Source organism: Rousettus aegyptiacus, unplaced genomic scaffold (genome assembly GCF_014176215.1).
Source record: "Rousettus aegyptiacus isolate mRouAeg1 unplaced genomic scaffold, mRouAeg1.p scaffold_m13_p_4, whole genome shotgun sequence".
NCBI classification, from domain to species: domain Eukaryota; kingdom Metazoa; phylum Chordata; class Mammalia; order Chiroptera; family Pteropodidae; genus Rousettus; species Rousettus aegyptiacus.
This window is the reverse complement of record NW_023416307.1, coordinates 34,141,426-34,164,096: the sequence shown is the minus strand read 5'-3', so window position 1 is coordinate 34,164,096 and position 22,671 is coordinate 34,141,426. Positions and strand designations below refer to the sequence as shown.

Below are 22,671 nucleotides of genomic sequence, written 5' to 3'. Positions count from 1 at the left end.
AGCAATAATTAGTCTATATTTCGTATTGTTATTCATGCTGTCTTTGAAATTAAAAATATTTGGTTTCTCTCTACCCTTCTTAAGAACTTTCTTTATATACTCATTCTATCTAAAATAAAGCAAAAATCTCTTTAGCATGAAATATAAAATTCAGCACATGCACATCCCAACCTACCTTTCATATCTCATTGAATCTTGTTAAAACATTGTTGGTTTGTACTTTGGCCCCTGTACATGGAGGGCAAGAGACCAAAGAAAGAGGCTGACTACTCCAGATTGTTGGATGTCAGGTGTAATAAGCAAAGGTACTTATATACTAGGTTTGTTTTGAACAGCTGCGAGATGAGTAAATCTCCACATCTACCTCTTATATGTTTATTCAGAGGTCTTAACTGGGTTCAGTAATGTATGCCATGTAGATGGTCTAAATAATAGATCACTCTCTCAAGGCTACATCCTTGAAAATGGGTCCCACTGAGAGAATAGTGAACAAACATGCATTTTAAGGACAGGGGAGGGGATGAGGAGCTTCTAATTGCAGGACAATTGGTAGTCAAGTCCTCAAAACAACCTCCTCCATCAGATATATTTTATATATACATAATGAGCATTTATGCAACCATTACCCAGCTAAGAAATCTTTTTAACCTATTCTGAAACATTTACCATTTCCCCCAAATTTTAATAACTCTAAATTCATAGTGAGTCTTTACAATCACCTCAATTGGGGTGGTGTTAGTGATGTATTTTCACTTGTTTGTTCAAATGCTAACTTGGTTATTATTCTGGACCTAACTAGACAAGTACATTCCCTCCAGGTTTCACATTATTAAGCCATTTAAGGATCATTTAAGAAAAATCTAAGATCCTAGCCATTGCTAAAAACGCTCCATCAATATATTTTAGTAAATTCTGGAAAATCCCAGCATCAAAAGTCTAATAATGGGTAGCTCCGGCTTGGAATACAGTTCCAGAGACAATAATGGAGCATTCATTTAATGAACACTCCATTACTACTTCTTTTAAAAGCAAAGAATGATACTGCATGGAGAAACACAGCCATCAATAACTCTGAGTCAAAAGAGATTTAAATGAGTCATCCTCTGAATGAAAAATATTTTAAAAGAGTTTATTTTGTTTGTATTTTCTTTTTATGTATAAAAATGACAAAATAAAAAATATCATTCATGTAAAGAATTACAAAGTGTTCTTTCAATAAGTTTAAAATAAAAACTCTAAATTTTTCTTACAGATACAGAAAATAGTGTATCTTAGAATAATTCAGTGAGGTAAAGTTTTATAGCTTCACCATTTATATTTTGTATGAGTTTCTAAACTACTCTGAATTCCAATTTCCTCATCTGAAAATTGGAGATTATAACAGAACTCAGTTCATACAGTTATTATGAGCATTAAAAGACTTAGAAGAGTGCTTGACATATAAATGTGTTCAATAATGTTATCTACCTCTGTCTTATCAATTATTTTATAAATAACTTCTTCTATGTCTCTATTCTATTCCTTCATAAATACTTTTGCTTTCTCATATTCTACTTTTCTTCTCCCCCTTCTCCCCATCTTCTTCTTTTATACAGAAGTAGAAAGAATCATGTATCAACCATCAACCCCTGCAAACCAGCTCCACTGACCATCAATCTACCCCATCCACATTTCCATTCATTCTCACTCATATTGTTTTGAAAACAAAACAAAAACAAAAACTCAGACATATTATTTTATGTATAATTATTTTAACATCTAATTCTAAATAAGAACCATTTTCACATAACTACAATGTCATTATCTAGCTAAAATAACTACATTAATTCCCTAGTATTATCTACTACCTAGGAAGTATCTAAATCACAAATTTTTTTTAATAAATTTTACTTGAGGTACTCCAGTTACAAAAGCTGGAAAGTCAATGTATTTGGTTCACAAAAACATTTTCAATAAACAAAATTGAAATTATTGAGTGAAAAGAGGAGAAAGTAATAACATTACCCTAAATATCAGACTTCCCCAACTTTAATGAATGATAATGGGTGGTATTTAATAGGTACTGCAAATCTGGCATGGAATATTTAGGTTAAGTAAAGAAAATCGGGCATAAAATACCTTACATATCACCAAATATACTTTTGCATTTTAAAATTTTTGGTTAATATTATGTTAGACTGCTGTATCTTTGAGATATAAGTCAAAGTTTGAGAGATATGAGTAAAAGTTTAAACACGATTTAGCATTTATTCTAAAAAAAAAAAAGCCATATCTATTTCATTGTTTTCATTGCATTTTTTAAAAAATATCATTTGGGATAGTTTCATTAATTAGTTTAACAAATAGTTATTGAATGCCTACTGTGTACTGCCAGATATTCTTCTAGAAATAGGGGATTGAGCAGTCAAAAAACAGCAAAAGTCACTCCCCTCATGGAACATACTTCTAGTGGGGTGAAAGAAACAATAAACAACCAAAAAACATATATACATACATACATACATACATGCTTACATATAGTATGTGGGATAGTGAAAAAAAAATAATAACCCTAAAAAGAAATAGGAAGTAGAGCTGTAGATGAGGGGGGAGGGCCTGTGGCTTTAAATAGGTCATCAGTCTTAAATGAGGTTTTCTTTTCATATCTATTGTTCCATCCTAATTGCCTTCTTATATGAAGAAAATATCTACTAATTACGAGTATTCAGTGGTATATTAACTGTTAGTCTTCATTCAGTTCTCTTGAGTAACATGAACATAAACACTGAAATTTAGCTGTGGGTCAAGCAGGCCATTTAGGATTTATTTACTATAAAACAATAGAACTAACTTTAAAGACATCCCATACAATGTTCCAGAATAAACAAAAATATAATTCATGCCACTAACAAGGTTAAAAAATAGCCCTCAAACATTTACACTTCAATCTAGACAAGTAATTGTATTAGCACAATGAGCCTAGGAAGAAGTCTCCTATCTGATGCTCCAGGAGACCGTGGTAACCTCGCTTTAAAGCTATTGAATTACACTGTCTGTTTATGACTACCTTTGACATGACAGGACAATGATTTAGAAGAGAAATTTAGAGCTGTATGCCCATGACCAACCTCAAAGCTGTAGAATCACCACTCTTGCAATCACTTCTTTGCTATAGGACCAAATAAGCCTTTTTCAAAAAAATTCTAATAATAAACATGATAAACTTGATCTTAACTCTTTCAAATATAAAAAAAAATAATTTTAGCTTTAGAAAAAAAAATAATTACTAACCAAATAGTATCTCATTAATAACTGAGGATCTAAGACAATTATGCTATGCAATTTACAAGTTTGGCCTCGAAAAGTCTTTAATAGTATTTTTAAAAAAAATCAGAGTGCCAACAAGGTTGTGAAAAGGCTGGCAGTCTCAAAACACTGCTTATAGAAGTATGAATAAGCACCATGCTTTTGGAAAACAATTTAAGATCAAAGGTTTTAAAATATTTATATACATATTCCACTTCCTATAATTTAGCCTGAGAAATTAAAAGGAAATAGAACAAAAAAAAATGCATAAAACCTGTCATTGCAATTATTTATGAAGAAGTACGATGTGTTTTTTCTCCTTTTTTTTTAAACCTCTATTTACCTCTTTAATTTTCAACAGCTAACCTATACTACAATTTTAATTCATACCAAGAAAGGCAGTTGGGAACCTTTTCATAATACATATGACAATGAGTACTATAGTAGCGGCATTTGTCCAAGAAGGATTGACTGTCCTTTGTAAATCAGACAGAAAATTCAGAAAATAATATAGTATCAAAAGTATAAATTCCTTTCCAAAGATTTTCAACATAACCATTTTGTTTTAGACATGCCTGAAAATCTGAAATAGCCTCAAATGATATCCAATTATTTGCTGTCAAATAAAATTAACTATAAAAATAGCAACAGTTAGCATTTATTAAAAGTTTACTTGGTGCCCTTAGTCTCATCAAAACCTTTTCAAATGTGTTCTTTAGTGATTCTTATTTTCAGATGAGAAAACTAATACTTTGAAAGGTTAGGTCACTTGCCTGTGATTATAGTTACTAAACAGCTGGATGAAATGCAAATTCAGGACACATGATTCCCCAGTTCCTAACCACAATACTACGTCATCGTCATTGGAGTAAAAGCTCTAGAACTCTATAAGTATTCCTGATTAGCAGTTGAAATAAATTCTCCATGACAAACTCTATAGTATATTTTGATGTTGTGGCTTTTACATTGTAACCATATTTTCTGAATCAAAAAACATGCCTATATGATCTAATGAGTTCAAGTATTCTTAAAGGAACAAAGGTATATTAAGTGGAAATCAACCTAGAAAAGACGGAATATACAACTGTTATATGACACCATTGAAAATGTAGCAGTTTACATAAAAAAATATATATATATATATTTCAGAAATTAATTGTTGAGATACTGTGAGGACTAGACTCAAGAAATTACCTGGGACTTGAATAACTAGTTATTTCATCTCTTTTCATATTTTACATTGCTCAAATTTTCCTATCCTTTTTATTACTCCTTTGTTTCTATTTCTCTCTTTTTTCTCCCAACTGCTTTACAAATCTCATTTCCTTCAAATATATGCCCTTACCAAAATGTTGCTGTCAGGAATTGGTGGCTGTGTACATTTGGCCTGATGACAACATTCCTTAGTCAATGAACACAACCAATTAGTTAGTGCATATATATACCCACAAACCAAACCTGGCAAGTCAGTTTGGCATAAGAAATAGTTTAAATATTTTAATCATTTTATATGGGAGTAATAAATGTATTAATCTCCTCTAGAGGTATATAATTACAATATATGTAAATATATACAAATATGTTATACATATGTAAATGTATATGTGATATGTGTAAATATAAAAATAGATTTATATATGAAAAACTACATACAAATGACAGATACAAAGAAAAGATTATTTCCTTATTAGTGGATAATTAGACACAGATGGAGACAACATTAGCAAAATAACTTTTATAAAGCAAATTATAAGATCATATTTCCAAAAACAAATGTAAAGGAATTTATGATACATAATGGCATGTGTTTATAACCCAATTCACAGAATTAAAAATAGAGTTGAAAACATTATTGACATCAAAACAAGTCAGACTCACTCTGTGACATTACTGTAGGAGTCACTTATTTAGAACAGAGAGATTGTATATTAGTGTATTTGTCCCTGCAGTGCACTAAATGGCACCCCAGTGACCCAAGAGGAGTCTCCTTCCTAGAATTATTGTGACATTGGAAGAAGCTGGTTAAGTCCTCAGCACAGGCATGGTTCAGATTGTAGACACATTTTTGACCCACCAAGACAGCAATCTTCTTCCATGCCCTTTGTTTCATGACACTGACATCGTATATCTTCTTAAATAAGGTCTAGAGCAATGGCTCAGCATTAATCACAAATTCCTAACAGGGTAGCAGAGCTATTGCAAGAATTATTTAATCACATACATAATATATTGTATACTATTAGTATATACAGTACATACTCATTTTTAAATATGTAAGTACTATTAAATCAATTCTGAATTCATAGCTTTTTATCATGCACTTTCTCAATCAACAAATATTAAAAGGCCAACTATAATAATATGTCTATAACAAAATGGTTTATATTAAAAAGTGTCTTCATACTTGAAATATTTGAGACTCACCTTACTAAAACATAATTTTCTTCAGGAGTTGGACCTTATTTTAAATACCTGAGGCAAAATGAATATACCACTCTTTAATAATTATAATAAAATTATCAATTTTAAAAAACCAGCCATTTAACTTCATCAATGAACTGAAGCACCACTAGAAGATTACTAAGGCTTATCAGTTCAGGACACTTTAAGACAAATCCAGTGGCTGTAAAATTAATTTTTAATGATTTCTACACCATCTGGGAGATTCTCATTATGTGTAATGAAAGCTAACCTAATAATGTTTTTAAATTCCCCAATTTACCTAATCCTCACAAAGGTCTAATAATTTTATGTTCAAGTACTAATGAAAATTTATACATTTGGGCAGAATTATATAAAATGTTTAAGATATTATTTTCAAACCATAGATTAAAGACATTTATTCATCAAATTCTTGATAGTGCTCTACTCTAAATACCTAAAATGTATATGGAAAATTTAGCTAACAAAAATTTCCTTTTAAGTTTCTTAATGGCTGATACATTTTAGAGCAGCCCATGCTACCAGTGTAATTTTACATGAAAGATACCAAGTGCACACTCTTCTAAAAGCATTTTTATGGCATTTTTTTTGTACCCACCGGATGTTTATTTAATGTGCTGAAATATAACTAAGTGAATGTTTACAAACCAAGGAATCATAACTCTTTCTCCAGGACTATTTTCTTCATAAGTTTTCCCTTTCAGTTCAAGTACTAGAACTATGCCCTTTGGTACTAAATTTTTTACTTCGTTACCAAGTGGACTTGCTAACAAGCACTGAAGTAAACTGTGAGTCTGCCCTCAGTCACAGAAAACCCTTGAGAACCCTCCTTCCAGGTTTGACAGAGGTAATACTGGTGGAAGAATCTCTCAGTCTCTCACAACCTATACAAATATCTGTATTGTGAAACATCCTACTGCTGGTTTTAGTATTTGGTTTTTACTTTCCTTATGGTTTTTAATACTACTTTCTTAAAGTAAGTGTTAAAGTTTCTTTTATTATAGTATCACTCACTCTTTTATTTTTTATAATTTTTTTTACATATTTCAAATAGTGTCCATCCAAAACTTTTTTAATCATCTGCTTTGAGAAGTTAAAAGTAAAAGCATACATTTTACCAGATAAAAAATGTCAGCACATTTTTATCAAGATCTGTCAGCACATTTCTATCAGGATCTTTCTTTCTCCACCCAAAACAGCAGTCAGCAACATTCTTTTAGCAAACTGAGGATTCAGTGTTGAATGTTGCTTAGGTTATAGGTTTGAAAATCAAAGAGAAATATATCAGATGGGCCTCGATGGTCACAAAGGTTTACAGGATCCTAGCCAAGTTGCTTTTGATTCTTTGATTCTTTGTTATATGACACCACAGGGTGCAGGAGGCCTCTTGGCTCTGTTGTGGGTCAAGACTAGGACTATAGATGTGCTCTCATGTTCTTTAAAGACTGCAACCAGGTACTGAAAAGCTTGACTAGGTCTTTACCAGGGGTATGCATTAAAAATAAACTAAAGTAGATACACTTCTTTCCTGTCAGAATAAACTCCAAATTCAAGGGTCTGTTCTCCACACAAGCATTTATTAACAATTTTTTTTTTTTTTCCAGAAAGCAAGTCCAAACTAACCAAGGAACAATTCTGCCTCACCAAAAACTAATCAGGGTAAAAAGGATAGTGATATCAGCCTATGATTCTAGCCATCAAATTCCAGCATATGAGGTTTTTTTTTTTTTTTTTCCTCCTCATCAAGCAATTCTCAGCAAACAGTTGGGTGTCCTACAACTTAACTTAATTCTGACACTATCTACCTGAAAAGTCTCAGATTCTCCAAGACTACCCCTTCACTTCAGATTTCAATTACAAGTCCGGGTTGTCACTTGTGCTTCTACAGACTGGCAATAGACTGGAGTTTCCAAGGATCCCCTCCTTGGGTTTTATTAATTTACTAGAACAGCCCAAAAAACTCAGAGAAATATTTTACTCACTAGATTATTGGTTTAAAAGGATGCAACTCAAGAACAGCCAGATGGACGAAACATATAGAGCAAGGTCAAAAAACCTGGAGCTTCCATGCTCTCTCCAGTGTGTTCCACTCCCTAGCTCTCCATGTGTTCACCCACCCTGATGCTCTCCAAACCCCATCTTTTTGTTTTTTTATAGAGGCTTTATTACTTACAGTAGAAATAATTGATTAAATCATTAGTTATTGGTGGATTAAATTCAACCTCCGGCCCCTTTCCCCTCCCAGAGTTCAAGGAGATAAGACTGAAAGTTCCTACTCTCTAAACACACCATTGGATCTCTAGGCAACCAGCTCCCCTCCTTAGGTGAGATCCTCTCATCACTTCATTAACATAGCAAAAGACATCTTTATAGTTTAGGGTATTCTAAGGGTTTCAGAAACTCTGTGTCAGGAACAGCAGATAAAAAACAAATATATATTCCTTATTATATAAATCACAATACCACACAGCTCCAGTTAGTTTTCTCTCTTTTCCCGCTAAAAGCACTTTGTTGTTTCTACTGCCCAGCAAACTCGTCCTAAACATTTACTTTGTCAATGTAAGGCATTAAATAGAATATGGAAGAGACAGACAGTCCTGTCCTTGTGGAACTACCAACCTAGTGAAAAACTTAGATAAATAACTATACACAGCATGACAGTAATATGGCAGTGTAGGGAGGTGTGAGAGTACTCAGAACAATGTAATCCAAGTTTAGAGAATCAGGAAAGACTCTTTAGAGAAAGAGACAGTTAATCACACTGTTCTCTTCATGGTGGCTGCAATGCAACTCTCTCTTTGTGAAAACTATTTTCTTATAATGTGGACTTTCTCTCCAGTGGTCCACAACTTTTTGGCAGCAGAGACCAGTGCTCCTATGAGAATCTAACACCTAATGATCTGTGGAAGAGCTGAGGAGGTGATGCCAGCACTGGGGAACAGCTACAGACACAGATGAAACTTCGCTCCTTCAGCCTGCTGCTCACCTCCTGCCATGCAGCCTGGTTCCTAACAGGCCACAGACAGGTCCTGGTCCACAGCCTGGAGTTAGGGACCCCTTTTCTAATCTACGTCTCCTGCCTTACACACAGTGTTGGAGAGTGATAGAATAGCCATCCTGTTCCAGCCATTCAAAAATGGCCACATTTCAAAATTTCCACTTTTCTCTGGAATGTAGTCAATATAGAAGCTCAAGGAGCTAAATGCAGTTGAATCTCAAAGTGTGTTCTGTTGTTACGCTGTTCTCGGCTGTATATGTCTTTCTGACTTCTCGATTCATCTATTTCTCTATTGCTCTCCGATACATGGAAACTTACATAACTAAGTTCAGACTCAGCTTTCAAATTAGTGTACATTATTGATAAAGGGAGTAGTTTTCCTCTGGTTCGAGGAATATGGTTTGTAATGGTGCTATTTCCTGAATGTACATTTGAAGTACCTAACCACTTCTGACTTTATATCTTTTTGTCTCCATGACCTTTGACAAGGATTGCAGCCAGCTGCATCAGAAGAGCTTACCATATGTTGAAAACACTATTCTGACACCTGCTCTTACATTCCTTGTTTTTAACATGAACATGTGTCTGAAATGATTTGAATTGCACAGCCTTGGTTCTCATCACTAGTGACAGGGATGGATTTGGGAGACAATCATCCTTTTGAACTGAAATTACCTATACCTTGTGTGTCATTTTGGAATGTTTGAATGAATATCAGTAAATCTGATCATAAAAATGTTACAGAAGTATATCCACTTGTAAATTCTATGTAGAGTCACTCAGTTAGGCATTAACAATTTTAAAGCAAGATTACAAGGCTAAATAAATATATACTAAAATTGGTATTAGCCTTCTCGGTGATTCATAATAAGACTTTAGCAAGAAGGTCCTCTTAAGAGTAATAGTACCAGGCTGTTCAGCACTTACTGCATGTGAATCCCTCAGGCAACACAATGCCTTAGGGTTAATTACATAAGGTCTGTCTCAGGAACAATGCCCAGTCAGGATTCAAACTCAGCTCTGATATCAAAATCACTTGCTTTTCCAAGCCTCCTAGCTTCCTTCATGATGGCTTTTCCTTCCTGTTAAATCCTGGTTAGAAAATTTATAATTTTATCCTTACTTCTAACTCCAATATATATCATTATATATTATAACTTTTGAACAGGAATCTTTAAATCAGTAAATGATTAGCTGAAGTAATTTTTTACACTGTGTATTATAAATCACATTCTTAAATTAACAAAAGCTTTTCATACACTTAAAGCTGAGCCAATTTAGTGTGAGTTTTACAAACACAGCTACACTATAAAAAGTTTACATGCAACATTTACATCGACTTTCAAGACTGATACTCTAACCTTCACCACCCTACTGTGTGCCCAGAGAAGCTGACCTGTGTGGGCTACAATCTCTTTTGTCTTCTTTTAGTTTTGGCCAATGGAAGCCAAGTGCAGCAGATCATCGGACAGGAAAAGAGTGAAATTAGATATTTATTCCTCAGCTTCCTGCCAGGTCACAGAAGGTTGGTCCTGTCCCTTGATTGAAGGCCATTCCTTCACTAACATCCTCTATACAGCCCTCCCCTTTCTAATCACTGTTCCAGCTACCCCTTGTCCTCTAGCCAAAGGACAGTACAGTCTTCCCTGCTGTTAGTTCTGGAACACTTTCCATACATCTGCCTACATCTTTACCCTTATGTTTTCTGATAAATATAGTTAAAAATATAAATAACATGTTCTGGATATGGGCCTTAGAGAAATAAATGGATAAGCATCATAACTTAATTTCTTAGTATTTTATGGAACAGAAACTACATTGTTTGAGCTTGTTTATTTTTATTTTCATTTTCCCCAAGTTTAACTATTTTGCTCATGGCAAATCTCTATCCTAACCCCAACAACAATGCTATCTTTGCAACACAGCTCCATAACCTGATTTGTTGTGGATTCCTGTCTCTAGAAAAAGTTCATGTAGCATTCGGACAATTTCAGGGTAAAAAAGACCCGAGGGGAATTCCTGGGGTGATCCTGGTTCCTAGGTATACAACATTTCTGACCTTCATGCTGCTTTAAAAATCAAGAAACTTTGACTATTAAATGACAGCTGAGCTGTTGAGATATTATAGAGTAACTTGGCTAAACTGAGGGTTTTGAAAACATTTGGATCATTCATTAGTTAAAACTTTTTTCAAATGGTGTCATTATAAAATGTACTAATTTGGATAAATTTGATTATGGTTTCTTAATATAGATGATCTTATTTTAGAGGTGTTTTAAATTGTTGAAAAGCTTGAGAAATACTCTCTTTAGAAATAAACTGTTTATCTTAACATTACTCCGTTATCTCCTTTATCTGAATTGTTACCTATTAATTTGACTTTTTCAATATTGTACATTTATACTACTTCAACAAACATAAGCCATAGCCTGCCCAATTTTGCAAAAATGTAGGTAGAACAAAATCATTTAAAATATATTTTTTAATCAAAAAAAGTTCTTTAGTAAATAAAGTGAGTTCCCTAGATTAAAAAAAAAAAAGTGACAGCTAAATAGATTTTGCAAATGATTGGTTAAGATTAAGCCTATAAAAATATAAAATTAACTGCATTATAGCTAGAGAGAAATGGTTTGATAGTATATTCTTACCCTAAATAATAAAAATGTGTTTATAGTTCTATGAGAGCAATTCATAGCCACCAGTTTGGAAGAAATAACTAGGCATTTCAATTGTCATTCACAATTGGAACCCCCCCCCCAACACACACACACACACTCATGCATTCACACACACAGCCACATTTCCTGCCCTCCAAACAGGACAATGAGACACTGATAACAATCATTATTACACGTTAAATGGTATCACAAGCCTAAATTTAAACTTATCTCCCCAGCATCTAGGTAAGAACTAGCTGAGCCAACAATCTCCAGAAATAAGATTACCATAGAATGAGCAAAATATCAAGGCCTATGACCTTGAGTTTCTCTTTCCATCTATAATCCTTTCAGGATGGCAAAATTACATTTTGTAACCAAAACAAGCTCCTTCGGGTTTCATTACAGATGGAGTTGCTATTTCTATCACCTCTCCAAAAGTTAGGCTAAATTAGAATAGATTCAAAGCACTAGACTTTAATCCTCTTTTCATTCAAAGCTAACACAGCACCATCTTCTATTGTTCCAAGAATAATTAAATTTTAAAATGTTAAATAGAAAAAGAGTAATACTTCTCCCCCCCACCCCCTTTTTTTCCTAAGCTTACCAAGAACCGTCTTGCCTCTCCTGCACCTGTGCTGGCGCTGCCCTGTTATTGTGATGTATGTATGTGAGTTGTGGTTAAATCCCATCTGTTTGAATCCAGTTGGAGACTTCTATATTTACCCAAGTGCATCTATATATCTCCATTAATGCAAGGCTTTCATTAGAACAATTTAGGAATGGCCACAACAGGCAAAATTACATGGGCACTTGCCCATGGATTTACTATACTACATAATTTTGTGGCTTAAAAAATATTTGTCCACAACAGGTTAGATTAAACTGAATTGTTTATTTCATACCTCTGAGAAAGGAATGGAAGATAAGAAACATCATCTAAATTTCCTAACGTCTGAAGTTTAGATATGTCTTGATTCAAATGTGAGTACTGCCATATCCTCCTTTTTTCTTATATTCTTTTACCCCATATATAGAACAATCTAGAGTACCTAATTCCTTTTTGCTACCACTATAGGGAGCCCTAAAAAAATAAGGCTGTGCATTTGAGGTGCTTATAAATGAAGACTTTAAATAGAAATACATATATAATAGCAATCAACATCTCTAGTAGACAGACTATTTCCGTTTAAAATTCCAGTTTAGATTTGTTTTCTCATACTTTTATTTTCACTGAATAATAAAACCAGCTGATTACAATACTGATCATAAAACACTTTCCCTGCTGTTTAAAATTATTATTGACTTATGAAAAGACCATTAGCTTTTACATCTGCATATGAACTAATTCCAATTCATTTAGGCTTTTCCCATTGGTAATATTTTCTGACATTTTAATGAGTGCAATTGCCCTTTGCTGCTCTTTTCTTAAATACCTCATATTCCTAAATTTAAAAATAAAGAAAAAATATATGATTACTGCATGACTATAAAATTTCAGAAATATTATGCTTTTTTATAGTATTCTTCATAAATTCACACAGATAGTTTGTGGTCTATCTTGTCTCCCAGATCTTATTCTACTACATATACCTTGTAATTAATATAATAGATGGCATTATAAAGCTATTAACTTAATGCTCATATTTTAAAAATCATTTCAGTTTATATGTGTATCATTTTTAGTTATATTACATAAAAGCAATATTAAATATTATTGAACAGAGATCATTATAAATAAAATTTACTAATTTTTAGGAAATATCCAGAACAAAAGCATTAATTGAAAATTTTCAAAAGAATGCCATATGTCAGATTCCAGTTGTGGGGTATTTGACAGATTGATCACACACCGTAACCCTTTTTGGTAAGTAAAGCCTACAAAACAGAGATAATATCACAGCATTTTGAGAACAAGTAGGTGAAATTCTATTTGCGTGTACAAAGTTTTCTTCCCTTTTCCCCTACAGATATCTTTATAACTAAAATAATTGTAGGGAAGGGGAGTTTTATATATTAACCCTCGAATATGATTTTCCTTGTAGCCAATGAGCTACCGTCTCTCTCGAAAAGAATCTACTATTGATATATGTAATCATCAAGAAAAAATAATTATATAGAATATTTCATTTCCTCAGCATAATTGGGGGGAAAAAAAGAAAGGCGAAATTTTTGAAGAAAAAAAAATAAGTAAATGCACAAACAGGTGAAATAGCTTTGAAAAGCTTTATCTTCACACAAGATATTGTTATTTTATTTAAAGGTTAATACCAAATAATTATTTCTTAGCCCAAGCATCTTGCAACACTACCAGAAAAGACCCATTTTACAGCAATACCACTGACGATTCTAAATTCACTATGAGAATTATAAAAATTAATCATATTCTTTATTAGTCAAGACTTGTAGGTATGAAGAGAAGCAAAACTGAGCTCACTAATTTAGTTACTCCTTTTTCTTTTAGTGAGAGGCAGGGTTAGGCTAAGATAGCCAGAGTAAAACAGCACTGGTCCTAATGTTAAGGATACTTCCAGAGGGTGATTCTCTGGCTGCAATAGATAAAATAGTTTAAGATGAACAATCTGAGTAGACTCAGGAAGCCTTTCCTTAGATCACATTGTAATTGCCCCTCTTTTCTGAAAACCAGCCTTCTTTCAGATGTATTTGCTCCCCTAATACAGTGCACCAGCATGTGCCTTTTCTTTTGAAGGCTCCTAAATGTTACCTTGCTATTACCAATTTATCATTTCTATCTCGTCAGTTCAAACATCAGTTCAAAATACTTCCCTGTTTACCAGATTCAATCAACACTCTGATTTATGAGACCCCATGAAAGTAAGTATGTTTACTTATCATTGTGATTGTATTTTGTTTTCATGGTTTTGATGAATAACTGCATTCCCCTACCCCAACCCCCGCAACTAGAATGGAGACCTCTTCTTTGTCTATTTTGAGTCATCATTATATTCATAGCATCTAGCTCAGGACCAGGCCAAATGTGAATGATCAATAAATATTTGACAAGTAAATGAATCACATTTATGAAAACTTAACTCAGCCAAAAAGGACTGGAGTTGGTTGACACATACTTGTAATGGTTCCATCTCTAAATTTGGAAAATTGTGACTTGATGTGTTTTGCATAATGACTGTTTTCACTTTTCTTCAAACCAGTGATGGTTAGGAAATATTTATTCAACATTAAACAAATCATTCCATTGAGAAGTATTTTTTTTTTAAAAAGAGAACTTCCCCAATTTAGCATTTGAAAAAAATACCATTTGTTCTACTTAAATCAAATATGTCTGGAATGCTAACACTTTCTACAATTTGTCCTCAGAGAATTTAATTAATTGGATTCATTTAATTATGGCACATATCGTAATCTCAGTATTGGGTTTGGATAGTACTCTACAAACACTATTGACTAATTTTGACAAGAAGGTTGACCTGAAGGCCAGTCCTGATAACCTAAGATTTAGAATGTTGTCAAACAACACAGTAGCAGTAGCAACAGCTGTGAATTCAGTGGACGATAACTTACTGTATCAATTAACTATGGAAAGTTCCCTTTAAAGTCATTGATAATTTGGACTTGGCAGCCAAAGATCTGCAGCCCCTTTCTTGTATTAAGTATAAGCGGGAATCTTAGTGACCTTGACATCTAAAATGCATGGAGTCATGGATTTGTTACACAGCCACCTAAGGATCTCAGTGCCTGAATCCAGCAGACAGCCTAATTAAACAGCAAGAGTTCCTGGAGGGGAATGTTAATGAGTCTACTTGGCAGCCAGCAGTCTGTTCCCCAGATGGTGCAGAGGTTATAAATTGTCAATAGGGTAAGGAAGTAGTGAAGGAAGACAGGGAAAATTCAGAAAGACTCATATTACTGGAACTTTCTGAGATACTAGCTCCACCATAAAAAATATTTGGAGATTTGGCAGCCAGGGCATAGATACAAAAATACTAGCATATTTTATTTACTGTGAGCTGTAGAAATATATCAAGTCACTTTGGTTTTCAAATGGACACTATTCTACATAAATAGAATATCGGGATGGTTATTTCAGGCACTTTAGTCAGGTTGATAATGGCTATAAAAGATGACAACATTATTAAAGCCCTACTAAGTTTGTAGTTTGTATTTACTATTTTCTGCCTTTCCACTATTCACAATGGATGGGATCTAGAGCATAAGAGCTTTTGCCTTATTAGGTCATTTTTGAATGTGTAGTATTTTGATGAGAAACAATCTCCTATGTCCATAAAGTTAGGTCCTCACTATTCCAACAAAGCCAGCATCAAAGCAACCTCTATTAACTACAATTAGGAATGAAAACACCCTTTCTGTTTTTGTCAACCTTCCTCTTTGCTCAATTTGTTCTTAAGCTTTGAAAGCCACAGTCAAATTTACCCTTCAATGTACTTCAAAAGGTAAGTCTAAGAATCATCTACAGTACACAGTTATGGAGTTACTTCAGTAATTTTCATCTCTGAGTGTCCATACCTTTGTTCAATCTTGTTTACATTCATATGACTAGCTTATAAATAATTAACTAAAACAAAGGATATCATTCTCAGGATTAGATTATGTTACACAGACTGTCAGTGACTACAGTGAGAGTCTCTCCTGCTGATGATCATGAAGGAGCAAGCTGCTGTGTGATACTGACATTCTATGGAGAGGACACAGGGCAGGGACACATAAGTGACATCTAGAAAGTGAGGGTCTCAGTTCTATAACCACAAAGAAATGAATTATTTTAATAACCACCTCTAGAGGACTACATGTGCCAAAAAAATACAGCCTAACTAATCTTGAAACCCTGAGCAGTGGACTCTGCTTTTATGCCAGAACTCCTGATCAATGAAAACTGAAATATTAAATTTGTATTGTTTTAAGCCAAAAAGTTTGTGGTAAGATGTTAGGCAGCAACATAAAAATAATATTTCATTGAAAAAGTATCCATTTCTGGCCTTGTGATGGTTAATTTTATGTGTCAAGTTAACTGAGCTATAGGGTGCTGAGATATTTGGTCAAACCTTATTCTGTGTGTGTGTGTGTGTGTGTGTGTGTGTGTGTGTGTGTGTGTGTGTGTGAGAGAGAGAGAGAGAGAGAGAGAGAGAGAGAGATATTTGGGGTGAGATTAACATTTAAATAGGTAGACTGTGTAAAGGAGATTGCCCTGCATAATATGAGTAGTAAGTCTTATCCACTCAGTTGAAGGCCTGAAGAAAATGAAAAAGGCTGACCTTCCAAGTAAGAGAATTCTTCCTGCCTGACAGCCTTCGAGGTGGGGCACTGGATTTTTTTTTTTTTTTCCTATAGACTTGACGTTTAGCAACTCTCTTGTGATGATGGGGCCACAACCACAAATGAAGAAGAAAAATAGAAATAATGAAGTCCCCTATGAGAGCTAAATAGATACATCTGCCCTGGACTATCTACTTCCTGTCTTCTGGTTATTTGAGAAGAATCAACGTCTATTTTTAAAATCCTCATAGCTAGGTTTTCTGTTACTTGCAACTAAATGCATTCCAATCATACAACGTTATTTTTTCTAATACAGAAACTAAATCTTGGGAAGCTAAATGGTTTGTCAAAGGTCATATATCGAGTAGAAGAACCAAAAATTCCCTATTCACCTTTCTTGCCACCATCTGGTTCTGTCATTTTACATAATGCTGCCACTGTGAGGGTGTAAAATGAAAGCCGTTTCAAATACATCAAAAAGACAATCTCAATGTTCCGATTGTCAAAGATGTGATTAGAAATACATCTGGCACCATCTAAATGTCTACAAATCAAAAAAAAAAAAAAAAAAAAAAAAAACTTGGCCATAGATATATTTCAAAATACTCAAGTATCAAGTGAAAGATCCAATTATAATCCTAAAATTTAATTCTATAAATAAATCAAGTGACACATAAATGGTTCCTAAGAAATGTCACTTGTGGCCTAACCAAAACTGTCATCTCTTTTCCTCTTCCCATTAAATTGTCTACATTGATTCTTCTATAAAAGTAGTTTTAGAAGTTAAATTTCTACTTTTAATGATGGCTTTGAATTAACAAACAGTTTTAAGTTACTGTACCAAGCACACTGAAAAAATATTATCTCACTGTCATCATGAAACAAGAAAAAGGCATTTGGGGCCCTTCTCAACTTTTTTGAAAATGCAGTAGCAAAAAGAAACAATTTTTTCTTTCTTCTATATAGACATTTTCTCCCTTATTTCCTTTCCACAACAGCTATAAACTCACCGATTTGATTTTAACTCTAAAAAGACATTTTTTTTTGGTAGATTATTCCCAGTTTGAACAAATATCCTTTATCTGACATTTTTTGGGGGGGCATTTTAGGAACACACACACACATACACACACACATACAATGTACAACTGAAGGGAACTAAAGAATATAGCCTTCGATTACTTTTTATTTCCAACTATCAAAAAGTCACAGAAATTAAAGTACAAATTCCACTGCCAAAGACATATTAAAAGGTTGGAAGAATATTCTAAAGGTCACATTATCTTAATGAAGTGCCACTTCCTGACAACATGGCCATGATACTGGAGTAATATACTCCATTTAGTGGGAAATGCTCTGTGAAATCCATGCCCTCTGCACTCTAAACAAAGACATTGGTAATTTTCTTAAAAGGTCACACACAAATGTGTTATTTAAAACTAGGCATTTGCCAGTTGTGAATATATGAAAGGTGAATATCAGATACAGAAATTGAGATACATTGTTTGTAAAACGCCAGAGCATTTCACCTATGCTTTTATCATATAAAATGTATCAGTTAATTTTATCACTTGATCTCTATCATTTTATCAAAATATTAAAGGGAAAATTATACTAAAGATTCTAATAAGATTTTATCTGAAACCTCTAATACACTCAAATTTGAAAGTGAGTTTGCTTACACAATTTAATTTTTGTTTTAGTTTAGATTTTTTAGAGGGAGAGTTAAATGTATACCGCAACTTTTAAAAGACATATTCTTAGAAAGTAAGTTCTCAATATCAGGAAATCTCTCCAGTGTTATTGTATTCATTTAAGTACATTCTTAATAAACTTGAAGAATGAAATTATTACAGACCTATCAACCAGAGAAGGAAAAACAGAAATTTTACTTAGCAAAGTCACTAGTTAAACAACCTCCATTTTCACACTGCTAAAGAAAACATATATATATAATATTTTATATATATATATTTTATTTTCATAAAGTTTACCATGGGTAAATTAAGACATTACAACAAATCTGTAGTTAGTATTTAATTTTGTAGAATAAAACTATAAAAATATAGCCAAAGAAAAAATTTGTGATAATAATATGACAAAGGCAGTATTTTAATACTTGAAAATAAGGTCTACAAAATAGGTAAAAGCTGGAAAACTTGTAACATCAGAAACATAAAAAAAAATAGTCATTTTAAATACTTAATTTACAATAATCATGAATGTAAACCCCAAGTAGATTAAAGTTTTATATATATTATAGAAAATTAATTTTAAATTAATAATAACCCACAAGAGAACAAAATATAGAAAAGAAATGTAGAGAGAGAGACTAGAAGATATAGAGAACAAAAACATTTAAAATGGATAGATTTGGTAAATTAAAATTTTTCTATATGCCAAAGAATGGTAAGCAAAATTAAAAATCCGACAGGATTAGATAAAATATTCATAGTGAAGTTGATGAACAAGATCATCATCTTATATGAAGAACTTTTATAGAATAATAAAAAAACTCACAAGTATAATAGACATTTAATTCAGATGACCTATATATGAAGAAGTATTCAATCTCTCTAGTAAACCAAGAAATGAAAAAAAAAATGTATTTCCAATGCTGTTTTACTTTATCAAACACAATTTTACAAATCATAGAAGACTTTTGAGTAAAGATGGCATAATGAATATATGCTTCTATACTCTTTTCTTCTTAAAATTCTAATGAAATGAGAGAAAACCAAAGAAATAATAACTACAAAAAAAGAAACTGGGATGGTAATGGTAAGTAAGAAATAAAAGCCTTTATAGGTCTGAGATCTTACAGAAAACCAGATACAATTGGACTGACAGAGAAAAAAACCTTGGATTTTCTTATTGAATTTACTCTTTTATCCTTATAAAATATCCTTATTTGTTTCGAGCAATATTTTTTTCTTAATGTATATTTATCTGTTACTATATGTTTTATGACTTTTGGTTATTGATTACATAGAATATATTTTCCATCCTTTTACTTACAACTTTGTATCTCTGTCTTTGAAATTAAAATTGGTTCATTCTTTAAATTTTTATTTTGCCAATTTCTACCCTACGATTTGAGAGTTAAAACTATTTACATTTAATATAATCTTGGAATTATTGATAAAGTATGATTTGTGTGGCATTTTGCCATTTGTTTTATACATATCTTATGTCTTTTGGTTTCTTTGTTTTTTCCGTTACTGTTTTCTTTGTGGCAATGAGTGTGTTAGGCAGAATAACAGCCCCTCAAAGATATATACATTCTATTTTCCTGCAATCTTAGATTTCCAAGCAAAGTATTAAAAGTATGGTTTGCATTCTGGTTGCTGCTTCTAATAAAACACGAGAGAAAATAAATTTCAACTAAAAGGAAACATGCTTTGATTTGGGAAATTATCAATCTATTTGGTTTGCAAAAAAATTCTAAAATTAAGGAATGTAATATTAGGAAAGCATGCTCTAGAGAAAAAGCTGGGGTATGGGTGCAGGATTTTATGCTAATTCTTTATACTTTAGAATGATCTAAATCTTTTCTCTGCATGTCTTGTAATCTTTTGTTGAAAACTGGATATTTTAAATCATATAATGTGAAAATTTTGAAAAACTAGGCTTGTTGCCTTTGCTCTTTGTTTAGAGACTTACCTGAATTTATAAAGTCTATATTCTTTGTTGTGTTTGACCACTGAAGTTTCTGCCTGGTTGGCTTAGTGGTCATCTAATAGTTATAAAGATATTTTCTTAAAGGCCTGAAACAAAGAAGTTCCCCAGACTTAGACAAGGGGTGACATGTACATTTCAGATCACGCCTGTAACATGCAGCCTGGCAGTTTACAAGGCTGTCTTTACCTTCGTTTCTTGTTTACACAGAAACTCAGTCACCCAGAGGTGAAAGCCTGGATTTTCTCAGCTCTTTCCTAGACATGCACACAGTCCTACATGTACACATAAACTTGTAAATTTCTAGAAATATCTCAGAGCTTCCCAAAGCCCCCAATCTCATTCCTCATATCTTTCTTTTAATTCTTTTAATCAGCTTCTTGCTTCCCTAACCCTTATTGCTTCCTCAGGCAGCTTTGATATTAAACAATTGCCACTGATTGTTTCTGAACAATATCCACACAGAAAAAGGTAGTTTACACTGTGCACGCTCTGACTGCACTTAAAAAAGTTATGCCCTGGTTGTGCAGGTTTCCAGGGATGGCCGGAAAGATCAAATGATGACAATCCTCTCACAATGGACCCAAAACGAGCCTTTCCCTGCGAATGATTGCTCGTCTGCTGGCTTTCACTGTGTTTGCAGGGAGATGGTTTTGAAGATTACTACAGTCCTGGGATAAAGAGGATGAAAATAGGCCAAATAAATTGCCACAAAACTTGCTATTGTTACTGAAACTTGGCTGTTTTTTTTTCTTTTTCTTTTCTTTTTCTTTTCTTTTTCTTTTTTTTTTTTTTTTTTTTTTTTAATAAATGTTCCTTGGGTTGTCCCAAGCCTTTAAATAGTTTCAGGGTTTTGAAAAGGTTGATTTCGACATTTTTGTTATTGTTCTTATTGCTCTCATCAAGAAACACGATTTTGGAGGTCCTGACTCCACTTTTCCCTCCAGGAAGCTTTTCTTCCTGAGAAGGAATCAGAAGTCAGCCCTCCAAAGGAGAAGCTTTGGGGAAAGACCTTTATTAGTGCTCAGATCGCCACTATTCATCTGAGACCTAGATTCATAAATATGAACAACCCCAGATTTGTGAAAAAAATTAGAAGTAGGACAAGCTAAACTAAGGTAAACAAACACAAGTGACATCTGAGGGAACAAGAATAACAGATCCCTGATAGTCAAATAGCTTCCCAATAACCAACAGCAGGACATGACCAGGATTTTGTTAGGAATTTAGAATCTCGACCCCTACCTCATATCTTCATAATCAGAACCAGCATTTAAACAGGTTCCTAGATGACTTATGTGCAAGAAACTTGAAGACGCACTGGCATGGAGAACAAAAGACCACTCAAAAAACTACCTCAAAGTGTTTTGAGATAATATTTGTATTTTCCCACCCCTCAAAAAAGCAGAATTGTGTAAATAAATCAAGCAAAGAACCACCATTGGATTCTGAAAATTAAAATATATATATATTTTCAAAACTGAAAAGAAAAGATAAAATAATGGATGGGAGAGACTTGAGTTTCTCATATTTCTGCACATCTTGTGTAGCATGGCACTGATTACCTTAACTTTTACACTGTCTTCAAAGATATTTAAATAGTAAGAAGTCTTGGAAAATAGTTATAGTGTTTCCCTCCAGAGCAAGGAGCAAGTTTGCTTACAGTCTTGGAAGAGAAGATGGTGTTTACCTCTGGAACAGAGGTAGGCATGCTTCATGCCCACTTTAAAAAAATTCCAATTCTCTAAGCTCAGGCTATCGCTATTAAAATGTTTGAGCGGTCATCTTTCAGGATTTAGAAGCAAGCGTACTGAAACAAATATATCGATGCTTATGCTAACTATGTCATGAGTAAAACATTTTTTTTTTTAAATCTCTAAAGCAAGAGTCTCATATATTCAACCAGTATCTATGAATATGTGGCAGGCTAACTTACTATCTTGAAAGGAGGTTAAAATTAGACCATTACCAGTTTTTGACAATAATAATATGAACATCTAGTAACCTAAAAAACATGTAATTGAAGGGATTACACTCTGTATGTTAGGAAAAATCAAAATATAAAACTATATAAAGGAAAGGTAAAAGATATTTCAAAGGTATGATAGAAATACTAGGAGATAACAAGGGCAATGGAGGAAAGAAGAAAACAAACTAATACAAAGACAATTTCTTGAAAGGGGCATTCATGTCTTAGGATGGAGTATGCATGAAGAGTGCTATGCAATATGAAAAATAAGACTCACAGTTACATGGCTGAGAAATTTCAGCTTAGAGGAACAGAGAATATTCTAAAGGCTTTTACAGAAAAACAGATATTCTACAAAGGAACAAGAACCAAAAAACACTTAAAGACCT

General features: G+C 33.1%; 1 protein-coding gene across 1 annotated transcript in view; it reads right to left on the bottom strand.

The window, feature by feature from the left end:
* Positions 1–22,671, bottom strand: part of NAALADL2 (N-acetylated alpha-linked acidic dipeptidase like 2) — a 798,563-nt gene that overhangs the window by 627,908 nt on the left and 147,984 nt on the right. The gene's annotated exons all lie outside the window — the stretch shown is intronic.